Raw genomic sequence first — 27,436 nt, 5'->3', positions numbered from 1 at the left:
TGGGGGTTTGAAAGCATACCGGAATTAATTACTTTAGAAAATAAGTTTCTGCGAGATCTGGTGGCTCTTCCTGTTTCTACTCCGCTAATCCCCCTTCGTCTTGACATGGGCAGGCGCCCCCTAAACGACTTAGTGCGCCTCCGTCCCTTGCTCTTTTGGGTGCGATTGAGAAGGACCGGGGAGCTTAACAAATATGCTGCCGCCCTAGATGAGCTTATTTTGATTGATAAAGGCAATAAGATTAAGTGGCTGAGTAACTTGAAGCAGTTGGTTGTGCAACTGGGCTTGAGCGATTCCTGGAAGAGCCAATCTCCTCCACCCAAGCAAGTCATTAAGAAGTTGTACTGGGATTGGATCCAGACGGAGGCCATTTGTAGAGGTGTAGGGGGTTCTCTTACTGAGCGATTCCTGGAGTTTAAATGGTCCAGGAAATTTGAACCGCTTTTTGATTTTATTGAGAAACCCTTAGACAGATCACTCTATCTTAAAGTCAGGTTTGGGATCCTTCCAGTGAATGATTTTACGGCCGGGTGGAATTTCCAGAGTGGTACATCGAAGGCTTGCCCGGGCTGTGCAGCCCCTAAAGAGTCCCTGGCACACTTTTTCTTTGCTTGCCCCGCCTACAGGGTTGCCAGGAGGATATGGTTAAAACCCCTCTGTCAGGGGCTGGGCTTAAGATGTCACATAATGGCCCTGCGGGTCCTCTGTACTGATACGTCCTCAATAGCTATGGTATGTGGTGTAGCAAAATTCCTGGGTAGTGCCTGGATGACACGTATGAGGAGAATTAAGTCGTCCAGCATTTAATCTAATGGTTATGGGGCCTCCGATAGGCATCACCAACGCCACTGCTAGTTGTTTTATGAATTTTTTATTATTAGCTATTGTGCATATTTTATGAGTATATACTCCAAGGATGGTGATTTTTTGTTTTTCTTATTGTACTGTATTGTATACTTTTATGATGAAATTTTTATCGAATAAAGTATTTCTACTACTACTAATATCATCCTATAAAAATATCATAGACAAAATATTAACTATCACAATATTGTGAAGACGAGTTATATATTAGTGCCGAGTTTTTTCTTAACTCCACATATATGTACCTTGATGATATATATATATATATATATATATGTGTGTGTGTGTGTGTGTGTGTGTGTGTGTGTGTGTGCATATATATAAATCAATGCCTACCTATTTATATATGCCTGCACGATATTGTCATAGACGAAATTCTGGCAATAGTTTTTTTGTGGGATGATATGCTATGCAATATTCTGACATACGTCCCCTTTGAGTACTAAAGAGCTTTAGGAGTGGTGCGATTGTATTATTTATACAGAGCGTCATGCCCACGGTGAGGGTGTGAAGCACTCCTATTTGTATAGGGTTTGTAAATCTATAGAGAAAATGTGGTATGTGTATGGAGGACCACCAGATTGTGAATTAGCAAAGGAGTGTTTTGCTGTAGCATATACAACTTGCACTACAACATTTCTGTTCCTCTTAAGATTTCCATATTTCCTGAAGAATTGATTTCATGTGGTACAAAAGCGGACTTCCCTGGTTAATATTCTTGTTGGAACCCGGTTGCTTTTCCAAATAGCTCTTAAGGGAAACAACATGCCTGAGCCCAACCCAATGCCTGCTGCCCACACTCTCTGGTAACGCTCCTGAGGTTAGATCTCCACGCTGAGCTTCTATAGGACACTCCCAGGTCACACAGATGCTTTGGTAATGTTCCTACAAGACCACCTACTGCAACAAGTCAAGACTGAGTCAAGCATTTTGTGGCAGGAGCACAAGAAAATTATGTTTTCTTTTCCCTTTAGTCAGCAATGGAATTCCGAGGTTGGGCTGAAGGTGTGTGTGGACAAATATTTTTGGCTTAAAGTCATTTTCAGCTGTATTTGAGAATGCAGCTCTTAATACAGAAAAGGAATGCGTTTCGCCGGTTTGTCTTTTCAAATTGTTAAGCAGTACACTGGAAGGTCATTCCCGTGCACGCTATCTTGAGGTTTCCTAAAGTACTCATTGATTGTTTTAAAAACAAAGAACCAGCATGTTAACACTGAGTTTACAGAATCCCTGACAAAAACACGGGGCATCTTAAAGTGGCACCCTTGAAAGACAAGTCGTTATTTGTTTTTTTAATATACATATGAATAGGGCATTCTGTAGAAAGGTTTGTAGGTCAGTAAGACAACACTTTGCAAATATTTGGCATTACACGGATAGGCATTTGTACACATAATGATTTAATGGTGGCACACAAAACCATGCTTTGCCACTTCAATTATGCTCCAACTTTTAGTTTAACAGACCCCTTGCAGGGTGCATTCATCCAACACGAGTAATCGAGTATTTCACAATTATTCAGAGACAAATATGGGAGGTTTCAGAGTAGCACTATATTAACCTCTTATGTGAGATGGTGTCACCCGCTTGGACACACTGAACGAAACCCCATTGGATATTAGAAAATAACTTCTTTCTCTTCACTTCAACTCCATCCCGTCCAGTAACACCCATCTCAACAAGGGCTCTGTGACTGCCATCATTTGACGTAATATTAGAGTGTGTGATGAAAAATTGCCACATCTCCTCAATGTATGAACAAACAGAAATTTCCAATGTGCAGTGAGATACACAACTACCACATGATGCTTCACATGACCTCACACACTATGTAACATATTCTTGTAAAGAATAAGGAGAGAGTAAAGGTTGTTGTAATTGCACTTAATGATAAAAGAATATCCTCACAGACTGGAACTATAGTTACTTTAGTATGTAGGTGATATCAGCACATATGAAGAGTAGGTAGGGGTGAGTGATAAACTCTGCTCTGCCAGCAGAGTTTGTTGAGTTTTCCCCACTCAGAGTTAAGCTTGTAACACGGAGTTCCTGCAAAACTCTGCCAACTGCCATGTAGAGTTTTTTCTCGCATGTGGCTCACCAACATTAAGTTGGCAAGCGAGAATTTGCGTTCCCCTAGTGGGATTCTCGGGTGCTAGAACGCCACCCAGCAAGATTGTCTCAATGCGGGCAGTCGCGACAGGTCATGACCGTTCGCATTGAGAAAGTTGCAGCTCGAGTAGGAAATCTACTCTAGTGGAAGAAAGAAGTAGTGTCGTCTGGCATGCTGAGTGGTGCCATTTGCATTGATTTTACAATGTAGAACAAGCTCTCTGTGTTAAAAATCAGAGCGAGCAGTGCAACTAGCTGAATTCCACCCTCTCATAGAACTCCACGCAATCTCATTAACTCCGCACATTCTGAGGAGTGAAACTCCATGAGTTCCATCCACCTAATGAATAGGAGGTTCTGTTTGCACTTGCCAACCGCATTGACGCCATCTCCAGCAAAAGTAAGGAGATTCTTGCCATCTTCAAAGATTTTGCCACCCCTGCAGGTACTCTAACAATGTCACTCCCTCACAGGTCCTCTACAACAAACTCTCAGGCTTCTTTTTCAACAAAAACATAACAGTACACTGTAAGGTCACTATCGGTCAAGCCATTGTGAGGTTTCCAAAGTACTCACGGAACCAGTATATTAACATTGAGCTTACAGAACCGAAAAGAAATGGGACATTTAAAATTGGCACTTGTGAAAGGGTAGTCGTTAGTACCAATTATATTCCTATCAAGGCATACCCACATAGATCATGATTGTACTTTATTACCAGATGGTATTGAAGTGGGCACATATGAAGAGGAGGTTCTACTTCCACATCACCTAATTGATGTGGAATACAAGCAAACATTTTTCATTTCAGTGATGCTATTCATGATGTGAATGATGACTTGATATGTAATGTCTGAAATTTCTCCAAAAACTGCATTTGTGATATCATTTGTGTTTGTAAATTATAAAGGAATGTACAATTACACCACCTAGCTTGTATAGTTATATGTATTATGCTTACATACATGAATTGTGGGCGGGAGGCTGTGTTATCACTTTCAAAACCGATAAACTATCATAAAATATACCTGAAGAAACAAGGCTATATTTTCACTATCAGCAAACTGACATGGAAAAGATAAATTGCTTTCACTTTCTGTTATTTCGCTGATGATGCTAATGAGGGAATGATATGTGATGTCTCTAATGATTTTTGTTTAATGGTACTATAAAAATTTGCTGGAATTTGCCTGTCCCTTTTGCCCTACTGTAAATATTCAAAACACAGCCTTGGGCCTTCTACAAACTAGCCAGCCACAACACAGCGGCATCAATATGCATGCAAGAGGATCAGTGCAACAAGCATATACTATTGTGGACTGTGGCATGATTCACAGCACCAGAAGATCTCTTTTTGCAGAGATGTAAAGGCAAATCTGTCTATGGTTTCCTCCTATGTGTACTAGTAACAATAAACCCCATGATTGAATGAAATAAAAAACGAGTGTCTCCATGCATGCCCCTGCTCTCAATATTGTTAACTCATCCCAGTCATTCACATGCCCAGAGTGAATAGCACGTATTTATATTATACCTTATTACCACACATGTATGGTGTGGACACATAAACATTGTTTATGATGTCTTTCCATTTATTATTGTGTTCATTTTCATAAGTTAAACAGAACAATATACGTGACTCAATTTTTTAACATGGAAAATTGGTGAAATAAACCTTCTCCTCACTCACTTGTAATATCCACCTCATATGCAAATTTCTGTTTTATTCATCCATATGTTCAATAAACACAAAACTGTTCTCAAAAGATATACTCCCCACTGCAATCTCTCATATTCTTTTTACATCAAATGTGTAGACTGTATCACATTCAACATTTCTGTACTTTGACGTGGCAGTTTGATGGTAACTTACACTTTCTCTACCTTTCACAGGAGGTCATATATAAAACCTTGCGTACACTAAAATATTACTGGCCTCCAAGTAGTCCTTCTTTTTAGGTCTTGCCTTCACAGCGCATGTGCTGTGCTGTGAGATGTATTTTTACTATTCAGTGGGCTTGCAACCCACCCACAGCATGTCATTGGTTGTTTTCATTGTCACTTTCATTTGCAATCTTTTATTTGCTTAACTCCCATAGGCTTCCATTACTTTCTTGTGTTATCTCCTCCCTAGAGCATGGATCAAGTACTTATGTTCTTCCTCATCTTTTTTCTTCTTCATCTTTTTTGAAATGCGCTATTTTATTTTATAAACATTTGGTATTATTCCTGGACATAAAATGTGCTTCCAAACTTTTAAACACAGACACACAGCTTATTATTGATGTTGATTTCACCATATCTGCCACCTCAATTAACGCCCTTGCTACTTACACCCACAACTGTACTGCTCTATGCCACTCTATTCTACTTCAAGCCACTCCACCCTATGTCGCTCTACACTAGGCCTGGGCAGAGTTCCACTTCACGGAACGCCGTGAAGTGACCAAGAAACTCTGCCGCACTACGTGGAGTTCCACAAGTGGTGGAGAGCATTTGGTCATGCCGTTTGCATTGATTTTTAGCACCGGATGTTTGTCCCTTGCTGTAAAATCAGCATGAACTGCATCATGTGTAGAGCAAGAGGGTTCTTCTTTTTTTGCTGCTTGAGTAGAATTTTTACCCAAGCTGCAGCTTTCTCTACATGTATTTTTACTATTCAGTGGGCTTACAACCCACCCACAGCATGTCATTGGTTGTTTTCATTGTCACTCTCACAGGAGGTCATATATAAAACCTTGCGTACACTAAAACATTATTGGCCTCCAAGTAGTCCTTCTTTTTAGGTCTTGCCTTCACAGCGCATGTGCTGTTCTGTGATATGTATTTTTACTATTCAGTGGGCTTGCAACCCACCCACAGCATGTCAATGGTTGTTTTCATTGTCACTCTCATTTGCAATGTTTTATTTTCTTAACGCACATAGGCTTCTCTTACTTTCTTGGGTTATCTCCTCCCTAGAGCATGGATCAAGTACTTATGTTCTTTTTCATCTTTTTTCTTCCTCATCTTTTTGAAATGCACTATTTTATTTTATAAACATTTGGTATTATTCCTGGACATACAATGTGCTTCCAGTTCCAAACTTTTAAACACAGACACACAGTTTCTTATTTGTGTCGCTTTTACCTTATCTCCCACCTCAATTAACGCCCTAGCTACTTACACTCACAACTGTACTGCTCTATGCCACTCTATTCTACTTCAAGCCACTCCACTCCACTCTATGTCGCTCTACACTAGGCCTGGGCGGAGTTCATTACAAGGAACTCCGTGAAGTGAACAAGAAACTCTGCCGCGCTACGTTGAGTTCAACAAGCGGTGGAGAGCAGCTGGTCATGCCGTTTGCATTGATATTCAGCGCCGGGTGTTTGTCCCATGCTGTAAACTCAGTGCAAACTGCATCATGTGCAGAGCAAGAGGGTGCTGCTTTTTTTCTTGCTGTTTGAGTCTAACTTCTACCTAAGTGGCAGCTTTCTCAACGCAAACAGAAGGTTTGTCAATGCGAGCAGTCGCCACCATCTGCGACCGCCCGTGTTGAGAAATCTCACCGCACACATTGAGAAATCTCACCGGTTGGTGGATTTTTCTCGCTTGTGCTCATTAACTTGACGTTGGCGAGCATGAGCGAAAAAACTAATCCGCTTCTCAAAATCTGTCAACGGAGCGGAATTCACTGCCCAGGCCAACTCTACTCTATGCTATTCCACTCTCCTCCATGCCACTCCACTCCATGCTGCTCCACTCCACACCACTCTACTCAGGCCGGCAAAGAAGCCAATGGGGTTCCATCAGGATGGGGGTGATGTTATCATATTTCTTCAGGGCCTGAATGAGACGTGCTGTGGTGTGAAGGATGCACATAAGGGGTGCCAATGTGGTGGGTGGAGGCAATGGAGGAGGGCATTACCATCATCCAGATGCAGGAGTATGAAGGCTTAAACAGTAGTTCTGAAATTGCTAGCTAGAAGAAACTGTTTGACATTCTTTATAAGAGCAAACTTGTAAAACATGGTCTTTGTGAATTTACTGATTTCTTATCAGTAATCTTCATTACTCTGATTACCCTTTACTCAAACCAGTACTAACTATATAGAGTTCCACCTCCCCTTTCTAGGCAGCAAATAAATCCAGTGAATAGCAAAAGCTACCTAGCCACCTCCTTCCTTATCCCTCCCCCTCCCCCTCCTTGGCCCCACCTCTCACCAGGGGACAAATTGAGGGAAGGCCTCAAACACTTGCTGTCATCTCCAAGCTTGGAAGAATCAATAGGAGTAATGAAGATTATCAGTAAGTTAGAAGGCGATTACCTCTCCACTCTTATCTCATTTCAGTATTTATTATATCAGGATTCACCAGAGTGTGCATAGTGATCTGTTTCCCAAAACAGGCACAGCTCTTGGTTGATGCAACATGTTTAGCATTTACTAGAAATCTTGCAAAGATGCACAGGAGAAACAAAAATCGTATCTAGAGATAGCAGCCCCTATATCTAGATCCAAATTTTAAAGATTGTTGACTTCCAACTTTCATTCTATAATAAGTGGATGGGGCGGTCCAGGCGGTGACTTTACAGGCCTCGGTCCAAGATGTAGCCATCCCTCCAATAGACCTGCCCTTAACTGATCCTGGAAGGGTAGATCCTCAGGAAATAATATTCCTTATCCATCAATTTAAACTAGAGAAAGAAGTTTTAAATGCTTTCAAAAAGATACCAAAATTAACAAAGGAGTTTTCACATTGTCTGTAGTCCTTAGACCAACCAAGGTTAATCTTGACAGCTGTGGCTACATTGAAGTCTTCTTTGGGGAAAGAATGAGAAGGAGAAAATAAAGGAAGGATAATCTCTTGTTCCTGAAGGACAACACCTTGTGGTGACATGCAGGTCCCAGGTGAAAAACTATTCTGTTTGGCAGGATTCATAAATCTGTGTTTCTACTTGATAAAGAATGCAGTTACCCCAATCTACAGGGTGAGTTGATAGTCACCAGAAAAAACCTTGAGGCATTAATTGTTAAAGGTCAATGTCTGAAAGAGATTCAAAGGATGGGGACTGTAGCAGCCCGAGGACTAGAGGCAGATACAAGGAAATGATGAATGCATTATGTATCTATATATTGTGTTTCTATAGTGCAAATCTAACCAAAAGGCAGTGGAGCGCTGTACATGGCCAAAGATACGCATAAAGTTAACAAGCAAGAGGAGATAAGCTGGGTTGAGGATAGCTAATGAATTGTAGTGTTTGTTAAAGAGGTGAGCCATTAACACTTTACTAATTGGAGCAGTATTGGAGAGATCCTGATGGATATGAAAATGTTGTACCCGTTTCTGGGTGCATAGGTGGAACAGGCCTGCTGTTGTAGTAGCCTGTGGGGCCAAGGAAGAGTCCGTGTCCCACGTTTTTATTTTCTGCATAGGGTACCAATCTATACGACGACGCTGGCTTCTTCAATTCTGTAGAAATCTTGGGTTCAGTCATTATAAAGATGCGCTTAGAATTCTCAAATCTAATACTTCCACCCCTCTTGTTTTCTCTGTCTTGCGCTTTATTAATGCTATGTGGCGCAGGAGAAGATCTTTTTTATAATTATTTTAATTTATATTTCCCTCTTGTCATTAATCAATTAAGAACTGTTAATCAGTGCTTTTTATTCTTTTATATTTTTTAACTTCAAATAATTTTTATATACCATAATAATTGTATTGTGTTCTTAATTTTAAGTGGTGGAAATACTAGATATGTTATTGTTTGTATATATGTATCTTTTAGGGTCTATAAAGATTATTTGACTGACTGTAGTAGCAAAAGGTGGCTTGACTGGAGAAAGTAGAAGAGAAAACCTCTCAGAGGCCTACTGCCCAGTGACTCCATATTGGCACGGTGCCCTTCCACTGAAGGAGATCAGTTAACATTGATTACTGATGTTTGGACACTTAAAGTGGATTGTGCTAATCCTTGATCAAAGCTATTCTATAAGAACTGTACAAGGATAGACGGTAAGGAATAAGCAACTTAGGCAAACAGTCCAGTGACCAACATTGCAGTGCTCTACGGAAAAGAAATGGGGGTTTGAAATTAGCTGTTTCCTTCACTGGGAACAAGTGGAGGGACCGTAGTGCAGGTGAGATGCCATCACAGTGATGCGGAACAAACTGAAGGTTGGCAGCTTCTAGTTTGGAGATAGATTAGATTGATTAGCTAGGGAGACCTGTGTTAAAGCCTCTGTTCAAATACTCAGTGCCACAACAAATGTGATCACATTTTTCTAGAGAGGTGTATGGATGGAAGCACACTTCTTAGGAAGCATAGCTGGTGGAAGACAGATATTGAGACAGTAAGGCAGACATGGTAGTTATGTAGCTATATTTTATATGATGCCTGATTTGGAGACAACATAGGATGTATGAGTATGCATGAGAAGGTTATACAAAGTTCTTCTAGCACACCATGCAAAGTAGTAGAAATAGGTATTGAGGAAGGCTGAATGGACGGCTATTGCAGTTAGCAGGGTTACCGAGGACGAGTGCAGAGAATACTGTTTTAGCTATGTAGCTGAGGATGTGGGGCAATTGTTTTGAATGTTGTGTTCTTGGCATCTGCTGCACTAGCTACTGTTAAGTGGAATGTAGACAGGCACAGCAACCAGCAACCACCCTTGTGGGCATGACAGGACAGGTCATTCAGGCACAAGAAAAAAGAACCAGTAGGCTGTGGCCCACTTACAGGCACATACATGTTCTAATGCTGTAGAGAAATAATGCTACTGGCTTTTGTGCCAGACCTGGACCTATTTGAATATTTTAAGAATTTGTGTCTAGATTTGCCTACAAAATGTATGCTCATTACAAAATGGAGAGATCATTCAATTTCAGATAATTTTTAGTAATGACATTGCTATATGTAGTAATTATGGGCAAATTTAAAATGACTTGTATTAGAATCTCCCACAGTTTCAAAACACCTGCAGTTTTATACCACCGTTTTGCACAATGAACATGTGGTCAGTGTTAATAAAAAGTCCAACTTGATTAAAGCTTTGGTTTCCAACTCCAGGATTGAAAATCTAACAGCTTAGGTCTGAGTCAGAGATTTGTCTATGAATCGTTATAAGACGGGATTTAAGACAAACAAGCATTGGCATAGCCAATAGGTCTCGCCTCTGGGACCTTATAAGTGTTTAGTTATGCAGCACAATATCCTTGGTGCAACAACATCAACTGTTGCATGGCTCAACACTTATGGGGTCCCAAAGGCGAGACCTATTGGCTATGCCAATGCTTGTTTTCATTAATTATGGACACAGTCCGCTTGCTTCCCGCCAGGGGATGGAGTGAAAAGTGCATCTGACCGCTGAGTTTACAGGAAGGACAAACACATGCACGCTGAAGTCGTCTGACCGGCTGAGTCTTGCAACCAGGTGAGTAACACATTTTAATATTTAAAGCCAAATATATCTAGGACAGCTCATGCATTTGTTGTTGTCTAGGAGGAGCAATGCTTTGGCTCAAATGCCAATATACTGTTTGATGCAACTGTGTGCTCCTGGGTAGAGCGTGCAGGCACTGTACCGCGAAAGTGAAGACGAATGTGGCCCATTTTAACTTGTTAGTTGAAAAAAGTCTCCTAACGATTGCACATTTGGTACCAGAGTGCAAAGGAGAAATTTTATGTTGCCAGAATCCCGTTTCGCTTCCTTTAGAATTCACTGCTTACTGTCTTGCAGATTTCACGTTACAATCACTTTACAGAAGGAAGAATGGGCCTCTAACCATAAGGCTTTTTAATGAGTTTTTATCCACCTACGTGGCTTAACCCCACGTCTATTTAAATATATTTTCTGCGCATGAAAGCAGAACATGGCAGGAGCCATTCACACTGATCCGCAGAGCGTAATGGCAAATTCTAGGTCAGTATAGCGCCCTGAGCGCTTTTATTATTTATTGATCTATTATTCAGACTTGTGTAGCGTTCCTGCATCACTAAGTATTAGGTGTTATAAGGAACAAGGGTACCCCTTATGCGAACCTGGGGTGATACAATGTGGAAAAGAACAATGGTTCGGGTTGGCCTGAGAAGGTCCAGTGACATGAACAAGCCCTTAGGAGGGCGAAATGATTTGGTATAGGTACAAGGACTCACAATTGGAGAATGATACTTAATATAGAGGAACAAGGGACAAGGGGGGTCAGTGTATGACACTTATTTATTGAATAAAGATTGAATTCAAAGTGCTCACATATTTAGTGACAAGAAAGCGTGACATGCAGGTGAGGGTGGGGTCTTTAAAAGAGAACATCGCATTGGCAACAATTGAGAACCATTTTAAATTAAATTAGTACAAAATAGGTTCGAGTTGCATAAGGTCGACGGCGTTTCGAACTCAGTTATTTGAGTTCATCATCAGGACAAAATGTGAGCATATGAACTCTAAAGGTGAGAAAATTACAGAAAAAACAAATCAATAACAAATAATCAAAACATAAATTAGTCCCTGGACTTTAACAAGCATCACAAGCAATTAATGAGCGTTACATAGTGTTCTCTAAAAAAGTGATGCAATTACACAAAAAATGAAAAAACGGTAACCTGGCAGAGTCAGCAGGGTAATGGAACTGAGCAGTTTATTGCCTTGAAGGAATGCGTAATTACATGAATAGGATGTGAGGAACTCCGAGCTCAAAGTGACGAAGTAACTATTAGCGCTAGGGGCGGAGATGGGGGCATCTTAACGCGCGCATGAAGTGAAACACTTACTGAGTATATGAGCGGTAGAGTGAACGGGTAGTCGTCAGCGAAAAACGAGTTCGTCGCGGGAGTGGACGTCTTGATTTGAAAACATTAGTCTAGAAAACCTCCCCCCTCCCACCACCTGACCAGTCGCTGCGCGTAACCACACGCACACAGGATTCGCTCCACTCCCCGTGACCCCCATTGATTGCACCGAGTGCCGTTTGGATTAAGTAAGTACTTTTCTAACTACACCCCCTCCCTACACTTGCTCGCGGCTCTATTATCCGCCTGAAGGTAACCTCCCGCATCCTCCCCTACAGATTATATTCCTCGGCAACGAAATAACTCGCCTAAACTCGCAGAGCAGGCATGATTACAATCTTAACTCAAGTAAGTGTCTTCGTTCTAAAAGTTTGACACCGGCCCGTAACTACATGTACACACCCCCTTAACAACCCCCCTTTCCTTCAGGCACCTTCCTCCTGATACCTGCTTGAATATGTTTCGGCACTGACACCGCGCTTCCATTCATTGAGAAGTCTGGACCCATTCTATCACTCCAGTAAGTGTCTATACTACCCTGACACCACGCGGTATTCTTACTTCAATCACCAAGTGCCCCATTTTTCTAGACTAATGTTTTCAAATCAAGACGTCCACTCCCGCGACGAACTCGTTTTTCGCTGACGACTACCCGTTCACTCTACCGCTCATATACTCAGTAAGTGTTTCACTTCATGCGCGCGTTAAGATGCCCCCATCTCCGCCCCTAGCGCTAATAGTTACTTCGTCACTTTGAGCTCGGAGTTCCTCACATCCTATTCATGTAATTACGCATTCCTTCAAGGCAATAAACTGCTCAGTTCCATTACCCTGCTGACTCTGCCAGGTTACCGTTTTTTCATTTTTTGTGTAATTGCATCACTTTTTTGGAGAACACTATGTAACGCTCATTAATTGCTTGTGATGCTTGTTAAAGTCCAGGGACTAATTTATGTTTTGATTATTTGTTATTGATTTGTTTTTTCTGTAATTTTCTCACCTTTAGAGTTCATATGCTCACATTTTGTCCTGATGATGAACTCAAATAACTGAGTTCGAAACGCCGTCGACCCTATGCAACTCGAACCTATTTTGTACTAATTTAATTTAAAATGGTTCTCAATTGTTGCCAATGCGATGTTCTCTTTTAAAGACCCCACCCTCACCTGCATGTCACGCTTTCTTGTCACTAAATATGTGAGCACTTTGAATTCAATCTTTATTCAATAAATAAGTGTCATACACTGACCCCCCTTGTCCCTTGTTCCTCTATATTAAGTATCATTCTCCAATTGTGAGTCCTTGTACCTATACCAAATCATTTCGCCCTCCTAAGGGCTTGTTCATGTCACTGGACCTTCTCAGGCCAACCCGAACCATTGTTCTTTTCCACATAACTCACTAAGTATTAGGGCCACTTACATGCAATTCATATTCATAACGCTGCATTAAATGTATAGCAAAACATCAAACTACATGAACGAGTCTAGAATAGAGCGCAGGATTCAATGAGCTTCAGAGGAGCCTCGCAGAATGGCGAGACTTATTGAAAGGGCTCCAAAAAGTGCTGCCAGGCCAGCCTAGAGCTACAGTGCATGTGCGCGGGCGCGCGCGCCGCGCTTTACCGCGATTACTTTCACTTTCGCGGCCGCTTTGTTGTTTGATCGCGATTGCGGCCGCTTTGCATAGCCAATAGGTCTCGCTTTTGGAACCTTATAAGTATTTAGTTATGCAACTGTTGCATAGCTAAACACTTATAAGGTCCCAAAGGCGAGACCTATTGGTTATGCCAATGCTTGTTTTTGTATGTTCTGTGGAGTAGGTTTCATGTGTAAGTTTTGCTAAATAAGTGCTACATGTTGATGGAATAATATGGCAGTCAATAGATATATGAGAGTAATACATCTATTGAGGATACTAGGCAGAATTAAAAAAGAATGTGTTTGAAAAGGTTTTAAATAAAATATCTTTTCTACAAAGCATGTATATTGTGTAGCGCTTCTCCGGATCAGAACACATATTTAGACACAATCGAAAAATTCAGGTCAGGTGGTATTTTTGTCTTGCTTAATTGTTTTTACCCCTTAGTCCAGACCTAGAATTAAGATTTATAGGGGGTACCTTCTGTGTTTGGGTGGATATGGTTCAATATTGCCATCTCCTCGTGTTTTAAAAGCATCCCTTCAAGAAGCCGTTTCTATGTAAGCATGAGATGGTTTTGAAAACCTGTTTGATAAGGCTGTCCTAGCTTGTTGAGCTCTGGTGTTAAAAGTCGAAAGAAACAACGGCATAACGGTCCGGTCAAAAAGCAGAAGGTGTTTTTTCACACCAAGTGCCCTACGATCAGAGGTTTTCTGCTTTGCTGCTGGAACGGATGTACTTCTCGTGTACAGTACTGAATAGCCATTTGTAGGATCGGAGGTATGCTGCTTTATTAAATATGGATGAAACGGCATTCTGTTTGCGAATCCAATTGAGGCGGCTGTGAATAAGGGAATAGAGGCGTGTAAGGGACTGAAGACTTTCATCACTACATTCGTATTACGCCAGAATACCTACTTTGATTCCAGACCATCTCCCTTACAGGGGCGGGGCTTATGCACTGGTAAACAGGCGAGATAAACGAGGCAGGCGGGTGTAGTCGGGTGCCAATGCGGACAAGATCGACGGCCTGCGGTAATTTTGCATATAAAATCTGTCACCACGCGCACTGCATGGACCGTCGGGCACACGCATCCAGGAGCTAGTGCAGCCACTCTAGGACCTGCCTCAAGTCAGAGCAGCGTGGAAGATGTCAACATGAAAGGGCGAGGAAACAAGCGCTAGTAATGTTGCCAGTTGTGGGTGTGCCGGCAGAGGAGGCTGGGTCTGCGCGAAATGGAAAGTGATCGCGATCGCGATCAAAGCGGCCGCGAAAGTGAAAGTAAGCGCGGCGCGCGCGCCCGCGCACATGCACTGTAGCTTTAGGCCACGGCAGCACTTTCAAAGCCCAGATATAAAATGTCTCTTCGAGCCTTTGGCTCGCGAGACCTAAAAAATGAGACCCTTCTGTAATACATTACTAGGAACGAATAGAATGTATATGCCTACCCAAGCAGAGTTCATAAATGCTATAGCAAAAAAACCATGCTTTGCCACTTCAATTATGCTCCAACTTTTAGTTTAACAGACCCCTTGCAGGGTGCATTCATCCAACACGAGTAATCGAGTATTTCACAATTATGCAGAGACAAATATGGGAGGTTTCAGAGTTGCACTATATTAACCTCTTATGTGAGATGGTGTCACCCGCTTGGACACACTGAACGAAACCCCATTGGATATTAGAAAATAACTTCTGGATGTTTTTACAAATCTTAGGAATATTCTCCAATAAAGTGACTCGAAAATAATTTGTTGGCGTTATAGAAAAAGTATAAGACTTTCTCTTCACTTCAACTCCATCCCGTCCAGTAACACCCATCTCAACAAGGGCTCTGTGACTACCATCATTTGACGTAATATTAGAGTGTGTGATGAAAAATTGCCACATCTCCTCAATGTATAAACAAACAGAAATTTCCAATGTGCAGTGAGATACACAACTACAACATGATGCTTCACATGACCTCACTCACTATGTAACATATTCTTGTAAAGAATATGGAGAGAGTAAAGGTTGTTGTAATTGCACTTAATGATAAATAAATATCCTCACAGACTGGAACTATAGTTACTTTAGTATGTAGGTGATATCAGCACATATGAAGAGTAGGTAGGGGTGAGTGATAAATTCTGCTCTACCAGCAGATTTTGTTGAGTTTTCCCCACTCAGAGTTAAGCTTGTAACACGGAGTTCCTGCAAAACTCTGCCAACTGCCATGTAGAGTTTTTTCTCGCATGTGGCTCACCAACATTAAGTTGGCAAGCGAGAATTTGCGTTCCCCTAGTGGGATTCTCGGGTGCTAGAACGCCACCCAGCAAGATTGTCTCAATGCGGGCAGTCGCGACAGGTCATGACCGTTCGCATTGAGAAAGTTGCAGCTCGAGTAGGAAATCTACTCTAGTGGAAGAAAGAAGTAGTGTCCTCTGGCATGCTGAGTGGTGCCATTTGCATTGATTTTACAATGTAGAACAAGCTCTCTGTGTTAAAAATCAGAGCGAGCAGTGCAACTAGCTGAATTCCACCCTCTCATAGAACTCCACGCAATCTCATTAACTCCGCACATTCTGAGGAGTGAAACTCCATGAGTTCCATCCACCTAATGAATAGGAGGTTCTGTTTGCACTTGCCAACCGCATTGACGCCATCTCCAGCAAAAGTAAGGAGATTCTTGCCATCTTCAAAGATTTTGCCACCCCTGCAGGTACTCTAACAATGTCACTCCCTCACAGGTCCTCTACAACAAACTCTCAGGCTTCTTTTTCAACAAAAACATAACAGTACACTGTAAGGTCACTATCGGTCAAGCCATTGTGAGGTTTCCAAAGTACTCACGGAACCAGTATATTAACATGGAGCTTACAGAACCGAAAAGAAATGGCACATTTAAAATTGGCACTTGTGAAAGGGTAGTCGTTAGTACCAATTATATTCCTATCAAGGCATACCCACATAGATCATGATTGTACTTTATTACCAGATGATATTAAAGTGGGCACATATGAAGAGGAGGTTCTACTTCCACATCACCTAATTGATGTGGAATACAAGCAAACATTTTTCATTTCAGTGATGCTATTCATGATGTGAATGATGACTTGATATGTAATGTCTGAAATTTCTCCAAAAATTGCATTTGTGATATCATTTGTGTTTGTAAATTATAAAGGAATGTACAATTACACCACCTAGCTTGTATAGTTATATGTATTATGCTTACATACATGAATTGTGGGCGGGAGGCTGTGTTATCACTTTCAAAACCGATAAACTATCATAAAATATACCTGAAGAAACAAGGCTATATTTTCACTATCAGCAAACTGACCTGGAAAAGATACATTGCTTCCACTTTCTGTTATTTCGCTGATGATGCTAATGAGGGAATGATATGTGATGTCTCTAATGATTTTTGTTTAATGGTACTATAAAAATTTGCTGGAATTTGCCTGTCCCTTTTGCCCTACTGTAAATATTCAAAACACAGCCTTGGGCCTTCTACAAACTAGCCAGCCACAACACAGCGGCATCAATATGCATGCAAGAGGATCAGTGCAACAAGCATATACTATTGTGGACTGTGGCATGATTCACAGCACCAGAAGATCTCTTTTTGCAGAGATGTAAAGGCAAATCTGTCTATGATTTCCTCTTATGTGTACTAGTAACAATAAACCCCATGATTGAATGAAATAAAAAACGAGTGTCTCCATGCATGCCCCTGCTCTCAATATTGTTAACTCATCCCAGTCATTCACATGCCCAGAGTGAATAGCACGTATTTATATTATACCTTATTACCACACATGTATGGTGTGGACACATAAACATTGTTTATGATGTCTTTCCATTTATTATTGTGTTCATTTTCATAAGTTAAACAGAACAATATACGTGACTCAATTTTTTAACATGGAAAATTGGTGAAATAAACCTTCTCCTCACTCACTTGTAATATCCACCTTATATGCAAATTTCTGTTTTATTCATCCATATTTTCAATAAACACAAAACTGTTCTTAAACGATATACTCCCCACTGCAATCTCTCATATTCTTTTTACATCAAATGTGTAGACTGTATCACATTCAACATTTCTGTACTTTGACGTGGCAGTTTGATGGTAACTTACACTTTCTCTACCTTTCACAGGAGGTCATATATAAAACCTTGCGTACACTAAAATATTACTGGCCTCCAAGTAGTCCTTCTTTTTAGGTCTTGCCTTCACAGGCATGTGCTGTGCTGTGAGATGTATTTTTACTATTCAGTGGGCTTGCAACCCACCCACAGCATGTCATTGGTTGTTTTCATTGTCACTTTCATTTGCAATCTTTTATTTGCTTAACTCCCATAGGCTTCCATTACTTTCTTGTGTTATCTCCTCCCTAGAGCATGGATCAAGTACTTATGTTCTTCCTCATCTTTTTTCTTCTTCATCTTTTTTGAAATGCGCTATTTTATTTTATAAACATTTGGTATTATTCCTGGACATAAAATGTGCTTCCAAACTTTTAAACACAGACACACAGCTTATTATTGATGTTGATTTCACCCTATCTGCCACCTCAATTAACGCACTTGCTACTTACACCCACAACTGTACTGCTCTATGCCACTCTATTCTACTTCAAGCCACTCCACCCTATGTCGCTCTACACTAGGCCTGGGCAGAGTTCCACTTCACGAACGCCGTGAAGTGACCAAGAAACTCTGCCGCACTACGTGGAGTTCCACAAGTGGTGGAGAGCATTTGGTCATGCCGCTTGCATTGATTTTTAGCACCGGATGTTTGTCCCTTGCTGTAAAATCAGCATGAACTGCATCATGTGTAGAGCAAGAGGGTTCTTCTTTTTTTGCTGCTTGAGTAGAATTTTTACCCAAGCTGCAGCTTTCTCTACATGTATTTTTACTATTCAGTGGGCTTACAACCCACCCACAGCATGTCATTGGTTGTTTTCATTGTCACTCTCACAGGAGGTCATATATAAAACCTTGCGTACACTAAAACATTATTGGCCTCCAAGTAGTCCTTCTTTTTAGGTCTTGCCTTCACAGCGCATGTGCTGTTCTGTGATATGTATTTTTACTATTCAGTGGGCTTGCAACCCACCCACAGCATGTCAATGGTTGTTTTCATTGTCACTCTCATTTGCAATGTTTTATTTTCTTAACGCACATAGGCTTCTCTTACTTTCTTGGGTTATCTCCTCCCTAGAGCATGGATCAAGTACTTATGTTCTTTTTCATCTTTTTTCTTCCTCATCTTTTTGAAATGCACTATTTTATTTTATAAACATTTGGTATTATTCCTGGACATACAATGTGCTTCCAGTTCCAAACTTTTAAACACAGACACACAGTTTCTTATTTGTGTCGCTTTTACCTTATCTCCCACCTCAATTAACGCCCTAGCTACTTACACCCACAACTGTACTGCTCTATGCCACTCTATTCTACTTCAAGCCACTCCACTCTATGTCGCTCTACACTAGGCCTGGGCGGAGTTCATTACAAGGAACTCCGTGAAGTGAACAAGAAACTCTGCCGCGCTACGTTGAGTTCAACAAGCGGTGGAGAGCAGCTGGTCATGCCGTTTGCATTGATATTCAGCGCCGGGTGTTTGTCCCATGCTGTAAACTCAGTGCAAACTGCATCATGTGCAGAGCAAGAGGGTGCTGCTTTTTTTCTTGCTGTTTGAGTCTAACTTCTACCTAAGTGGCAGCTTTCTCAACGCAAACAGAAGGTTTGTCAATGCGAGCAGTCGCCACCATCTGCGACCGCCCGTGTTGAGAAATCTCACCGCACACATTGAGAAATCTCACCGGTTGGTGGATTTTTCTCGCTTGTGCTCATTAACTTGACGTTGGCGAGCATGAGCGAAAAAACGAATCCGCTTCTCAAAATCTGTCAACGGAGCAGAATTCACTGCCCAGGCCAACTCTACTCTATGCTATTCCACTCTCCTCCATGCCACTCCACTCCATGCTGCTCCACTCCACACCACTCTACTCTATGCCACATCACTATACGCCACTCCACTCTATGCCACTGTACTCTATGTATGCCATTCCACTCTATGCCACTTCACTCTATTCCATTCCACACCATTTTACGCCCCTCCACACCACTCTACACCAATCTACTCTATGCCACTCTACTCCACGCCACTCTACTCTATGCCACTCAATACTTCTCTACTCTACACCATTCAATCTTTGCCACTCTACTCTATGCCAGTCTACTCCACTCTCGTTCCCTCTAAGCCACGCTACCCCACTCTACTCTATGCCACTCTACTGTGTGCCACTTCACTCTACTCTGCACAACCCTACTCAATACCACTCTACTTTATGACACGCTATGCAACTCCACTTTGCTCAATGCCATTCCACACTACTCAACCAGGAGCAGCTGCTGTCAATCTGAGGTGGGGGGGTGAAAGAAAAAAATAGTAATAAAAACAGAAACGTACCTTTCCTAATGGTCACTGTGATCTTCTCCTCATGCGCCCCTCTGCTACACTGTTCCCGTCCTGACAACACTACTATTACCATGTGCACAGGCTCCCAAACCCAGTGCTTCTTCTGGCATGAAAGAAACACTGGGATTGGGCGGAATAAGCTCCTTTTGCGCTCCAGCATGGTCTTGGAGCCTGTCCCCCTGAGCACTAGGATATCTCTAAGGGAACAGCCTGGAGATATCCAAGTGCACATGTGGGTTTGGCCGGCCAGGGAAGGCCGGTCAAACCCACATGCACACTTTTAGTGCCAGCCTGCCACCACTCCCTCTGCTGTGTGATGCTGCTGCCTGGCCCCGCCCCTCCCCTGACTCGGCGGGCTGGAAGTAAAAATAAAATGACAATAAAATATTTTTATTTTCATTTTATTTTTACTGCTGCGTTTACTACTGCGTTTTAGCAGTGGGTGCGATGTTCCTCCGCCATAGCAGAGGAGCCATGCTCAACCATACTCTACTCTTTGCCACTCTATACCACTCTACTCCACTTCAACCCATCACACTACTCCACCACACTTTACTTCACCCCCCTCTATGCCACTCTACTCTACACCACTCCATTCAACTGTCTGCCACTTCACTCTATTCTATGCCACTCTACTCTATGCTGCTCCACTCTACTTATTATCTGCCACTCAACTCTACATTCCACCACTCTACTCTACTCTTCACGACTCTATGCCACTTCACTTTACTCTATGCCACTCTCCTCTATGCCACTCCACTCTACGCCACTCTACTCCATTCTACTCTACACCACTACACTCTATGCTTAATGAGACTCTACAGCACTCTACTGAAACGCCCCTCTACACCACTTGACTCTTTGCCACTCTCCTCTATTCTATTTCACTCTACTCTATGCCACTCAAATGTATCACAACCACACTCTACTCTATGCCACTATTCTCCATGCCACTCCACTCAACTCTTCACCCCACTCTGGGACCTGTACTCTACGCAACTGTGTTCTACAACACTCTACTCTGCACCACTCCACTCCATACAATACCACTCTACTCCATACAATTCTACTCCATAACACTCTACTCCTTTTTACCCCACTCAATGCCACTCGTTCTACTAGACACCACTCTGCTTTACTGTATGCCACTCCAGGCCACCCTATGCCAATCTACTTTATGTCATTCTATGCCACTCCACTCTACTACATGCCACTGTACTGCACACCATTCTACACCACTACACTTCACTCTATGGCACCCTATTCTATGCCACTCCACTCTGTGCCACTCCACTTCACACAATGCCACTATGCTAGCCTATGCCACTCTACTCTATGCCACTCTGTGCCACTCTATGCCACTCCAGTCTAGCTTACTCTATGCCACTCCACTCTACTCTACACCATTCCAGTCTACTCCACTCTACACCAGTCTACTCCACTCTACTCTATTTCGCTCCACCCCACTCTTTGCCACTCCACTCTATGACACACCACTCTATGCCATTCTATGCTGATCAACTACATGCCACTCTACTCTACTCAACTCTAGTCTGTGCCACTCTACTCTATGCCACTCTGTTCTACAATATTCTACGTCACTCTATGACATTCCATTCTACTCCACTCTACTCTATGCCATTCCATTCAACACAATACCAATCTACTCCCTACCACTTTACTTCACGCCACTGTACTCCACACACCCCACTCTATGCTACTCCACATCCTTCCACTCTATGCCATTCTGCACCACTCTACTCTACACCACTCAACTCTATGACAATCCACGTTGCTCCATTCCACTCCAAGCCACTCTACTCTTTGTCATTATACGCCATGCCACTCTACGCCGCCCACTCTACTTTGTGCCACTCATCTCTATGCCACTCCATTATACTTTATCCTATGCCTCTCTACATAAAATGCCACTCTGCTGAACTCTAGGTTATTCCCGTCCATGCAACTCTACTCTATGTCACTCTCTACCACTCTACATTTCTCCACTCTGCTCAACTCTACTCTATGTCACTCTACACTACGCCACTCAACTTTATTCTCCTCCACTCTAATCCATGCCATTCTATTCGACTCCACCCCATTTTGTGCCACTCTACTCTATGCCACTCTATTCTATAACATTGTATGGCACTCTATGCCACTCTACTCTATGCCACTCTATGCCACTCCATTCAACACAATACAACTCTATGACATACCACTTTACTCCACACCACTCTACTCCATTCCACCCCACTCTGTCACTCTACTCTATGCCACTCCACTCTACCTACGCCACTCTACACCACTCTACACCACCCTACTCTACTCTATGCCTCTCTGCTCTATGCCTCTCCACTCTATGCCACTGTACTCTATGCCACTCGACTTTACTCTATGCCACTCCAGGCCACTCTGTGCCACTCTACTCGTTGTCATTCTATGCCACAGCACAATACTCCACCACAGTCTATGCCACTCTACTCTCTGCCACTCCACTCTGCCACCACTCCACTCCACTCTACTCTCTCTGCCACACCACTCTGCTTTCCACTCTTTGCCACTCCACTCTACTGTATGCCACTCCATGCCACTCCATTCCACTTTAGTCTATGCCACTCCACTCTACTTTTCGTTGCTCTATGCCACTCCACTCTACTCTACACCACTTCACTCTACACCACTCCACTTCGCTCTACGCCACTCTACTCTATGCCACTCCATTCTATTCTATGCCATTCCACTCCATTAAATGCCACTCTGTTGCACTTTACACCACTTCAATCTATGCCACTCCACTCTATGCCACTCTATTATATGCCACTTTAAGCCACTCTACTCTATGCCACTCTACTTTCTGCTACTCTACTCTATGCCACTCCACTCTACTCTGTTCCACTCTACTGTACTCTATGCTACTCCACTCTACTCTACTCCACTGACTCTTTTCCGTGCCACTCTATGCTGCTCTACTCTGTGCTATTCTACTCTACACCGCTCCATGCCCCTGCACTCCACCCTACGCCATTTTACTATATGCCACTCCACTCTTTGCCACTCCACTCCATAGAATGCCTCTATATACCACTCTACTCTATGCCACTCTATACCACTCTACACCACTCTATGCCACTCTACACCACTCCACTCTACCCTACTCTTTGCCATTCTACTCTACGGCTCGCCACTGTATTCCACTCCACTTTGCACCACTCCACCCTACCCTCGCCACCCCCCTCTATGCCACTCTACTCTACACCACTCTATTCTACAACACTCTACTCAATGGCACTCTATCCCAAGCCACTCTATGCCCCTCTACGCCACACCCACTCCATTCCACATGATCCCATTCTATTCCATGCCACTCTACTCTATTCTACTCCACGCTATGCCACTCTAGGCTACTTTACTCCACTCTGCTCCACCCTATGCCACTATACTCTATACCACTCTATACCACTCAACTCTACTCTACGCCACTCTAATCTACTCAACTTCACTCTACGCCATTCTACTCCACACCACTCTAATCTACTCCACAAGGTGCTCACCCCCTCAGGACATAGATGTTTTCTTTTGCTTATCCCGCCAAGCAAGAGCAAACAATAAGCCGCTCCCAACGGGAGAGAACAGGAGAACTGCTTCTGCTCGCTGGGAGTGGACTCTTCATCGGTTTTCCTTACCCCTGTCAAGCGGGCAGGAAAACAGATGAAAATATTGCTCACACACACAGGAAGCAGCATGTTTTGCTACTCCCTGCATGCAAGAGCAATGCCGGCTTCAAATGGATTCTGAAAGCTGACAGGGACTGCGGGGTTTTGCCCCCCCCCCCCACAGTCCCCAACAGGACACACTGGGCGCCCAGGGTTGGTTCTAGGGTACCCAGCAACAAGTGACCAGGTCCGGGGGATAGGGTCCCTGGGGCCAAAATTAGTCCAGGAGAGGGGCCACAAGCCCCCCCCCCCCACCCCCTCCTGTAAAGAAACTTCCTGGGATTGGTGAACACAAAGAAAGTGTTTTTTTTTTTTTGCAATTCCACATTGAAAAATTATCTGAAATCCTTGGTGGAGGTGAATGTATTGTTGATCTACTGGAATGCAATCTGTAGTGACTGTAACAAGTGGATTCTTTCTTCTCCTATTCTGGTGAGAGCAGAGTGCATGGTCCTCTTAAATTACTATGAGTATGCAAATGTACAAAACAACTTGAAAGCCTCGCCCATTTGGCCCCACACTATCCACCTTAGTATGCAAGGGACTTCCTGCCTTTTGCCAGGATGATGGACAGGTTAGTAAAAGGTCTCCCAACATGTTTCCCGCTGATTTTGGTGACACCTTGATGCAATGAATATGAGGATATCTCCACCATACAAAGAAGCACTTACTTTATATGGTTAAGAGTAAGTACCCTTGTTTGGTGGAGATTCACCTCTTTGTAGTCTCGTCATTTTATCTATAAGAGAATTTATGTGATCACAGATTTCTGTAAGAATATGCACAAGGAACAATCACTGAAGACATTTCTTCCCAGTCCATTACACATCTATAGTGTTGAATATGCATTAGACAGTTACCCATCGAGTTAGCACTTACTAATTAACAGGTAGAAAGTACTCCGGTTGAGTAGACATGTGCAAAACTGTGAACTCTTCTTGAATAAAAGGGCAATACACACATCCACACATACATCTCACATCTACTCACAGGCCCAGACAGCCACTCACATACCCATACAGTCATTCACACACCCACACACTCACCCACAAAATCACTCACACACCTACTCACAGACCCATACAGTCACTCATACACCTGCTCACAGACCCGCATACCCACTCATACACCCACTCACAAACATGTACAGCCACTTACACACCCACAAAACCACTCACATATCCATACAGCCACTCACACATACTTATAGGTCCATACAGCTACTCATGTGCCCACTCACACACCCACTCACAGATCTATACAGACTCTCACACACCCTCTCACTGACTCACACACCCACTCACACACCCTCAGAGGTACTCACACATCTGCTCATATACATATACAGCCACTCCCACACCCACTTACTGACCCATATAGCCACTCCCACTCCCACTTATACATCCACAAAGTCATTCTCACACCCACTCACAGATCCATTCAGCCACTCACACACCCACCCGCTGACCTATACAGCTACTCCCACACCCACTTGCAAAGATGACAGGTTACAGTTAGGAAATAAAATTAAAGCAACCCTTGAAATTCACTAAAAAAAACAACATTGCAGGGACGTTTCGGTTAGAAAATAACATAAAAAAACAAAGGTTCCAGGGATATTATAGTACGAAAATAGAATTAAAAAATCTTAGAAACCACTCACACACCTAAGCACAGACCCATGCAGCAACTCACACACCCACAAAACTAATTACACACCCACTCACACACCCATACAGCCACGCATACACCCACTTACAGATCCATACAGCCACTCTAACACCCACACAGCTACTCACAGATCCATACAGCCATTCACTGACTCCTATACCCACTCACACACCCTCAAGACTACTCATTCACACCCCATACAACCATCACACCCACTTACTGACCCATACAGCCACTCACACACCCACTCACGCACCCACAAAATCACTCTCACACTCACTCACAGACCCATACAGCCACTCACACACCCACTTGAAAAGGTTACAGGTTACAGTTAGGAAATAGAATTAAAACAACCTTTGAAATTCACTAAAAAACACAGGTTACAGGGCAATAATAGTTAGGAAATAACATTAAAAAAACATAGAACTTCACTGACAAATTCAAAGGTTACAGGGATGTTCTAGTTAGGCACAGATTTCACTCATACAAAACCAGAGAAATTTAGCAGTTAAAGTCAGGTGAGCTAACTATAACTTACGTCCCAGCAATGCACTGTTTATGACCTCACATATTACATCACTCATGACATGGTCAGTGAAATCACTCATGACATCTCAAATAACATCACTCATGACATCGCAATTAATATCCCTGATGACATCATCAACAGAACCACTCACACACCCACTTACACTCCATACAACCACTCATAAACCCACTCCCACACAACCACTGATATACCCTTTCACAGACCCACACATCAACTCACCTATAAAGCCACTGTGCAACCAGTAACTCACATATACAGCCACTCATGCAACTACTCACTGACCAATACAGCCGCTCACACATCCAGTCATACAGCTATATAAACACTTACACACACACTCATATGCCCATACAGTCACTCACACATTGAATCAGTCACTCATACAGCTACTCACACACCTAATCACTCACCCATACAGTCACTCACACAGCCGCTCACTCACCCATACAGTTACTCACACACCCACTCACTTAATAAAGATATACTAACACATATACTCACTTACCTATACAGTCACTGAGACAAGCACATACTCTCCCATATAACCTCTCTTGCACTCACTTACTCACCCATACAGCCACTCACACTGATCCACTCACCCATACTGCCAATCACACACCTACTCACTCACCCATCACCCACTTACAGACTCATTCATGCATCCATACAGCCTTTCATGTACCCTGTCACTCACCCATACAGGCACAAATGTATCTGCTCAGTCACCCATTCAGCCACTCATGCACCCTCTTGTTCACCATTACAGGCACTTACACACCAACTCACTCACCCATACAGATACTCACACAGCCACTCACTCATGCAACTTTAAAATGGCATCACTTGAATTGAAAGATCCACAAGTCATCAGCCTCTGTTTTCAGCCTAACTTTCATGCTAAGAATATCCTCAGCATAGTATAACAGTGTTTTCAATCAGTTCACGGGACAGAATCTGCACTGCTTGACATAATCGATAACATTCAACTTATTACAGATTGTGACCAGCTACGTCGTACTAACTCTATTTGATTGGATTCTAGTAGATTGTTGTAGCAGTTGAAACAGTCCATAAAACTACCCTCCTCAACAGACAATAATACATTGCTAAGGATAGAATGGTGGATTTCCAGTCTTTCAAACCTTCCTTACAGCAGAGGACTGCATTATAAAATAAGGATGCTACTACTCACCAGCCACAAGGATGGGGTGTTGAGTCCCTTGTGGGTTTCTCCTGCCTTTTACCCCTTCAAATCCTAAACACTTCTGGAAGGATTAGATTGTAGAATTTACAAATACAATCCTATGCCAATGGTTGATAGTTCAGCCTCACAGTTGATAACTTATGGCACGTCTGAACATGTACGGTGCAAGAGGGATCAGATTCGGTTGGGCGACATTAAAATTCCATTTGTTTACTTAATCTATCCTCACCTTTAGACTCAGGACAGCAAACCAGCAGATAAGTGCCAAGAGACCTAGAGGCAGATTTAAAACCTTTTGCGTGGGTTTGCATCACAAAAGTGATTCAAATCAGCACAGTGTTGCAATGAGATTTACTTTCCAGTGTGTAACTTGTTTCATGCTGGAAAGTAGCCCAAAAGTATAGAGCTACTTTACAT

Source organism: Triturus cristatus, chromosome 4_1, assembly GCF_964204655.1.
Source record: "Triturus cristatus chromosome 4_1, aTriCri1.1, whole genome shotgun sequence".
NCBI classification, from domain to species: domain Eukaryota; kingdom Metazoa; phylum Chordata; class Amphibia; order Caudata; family Salamandridae; genus Triturus; species Triturus cristatus.
The sequence above is the reverse complement of the archived record's forward strand: the minus strand, read 5'-3'. Positions refer to the sequence as shown.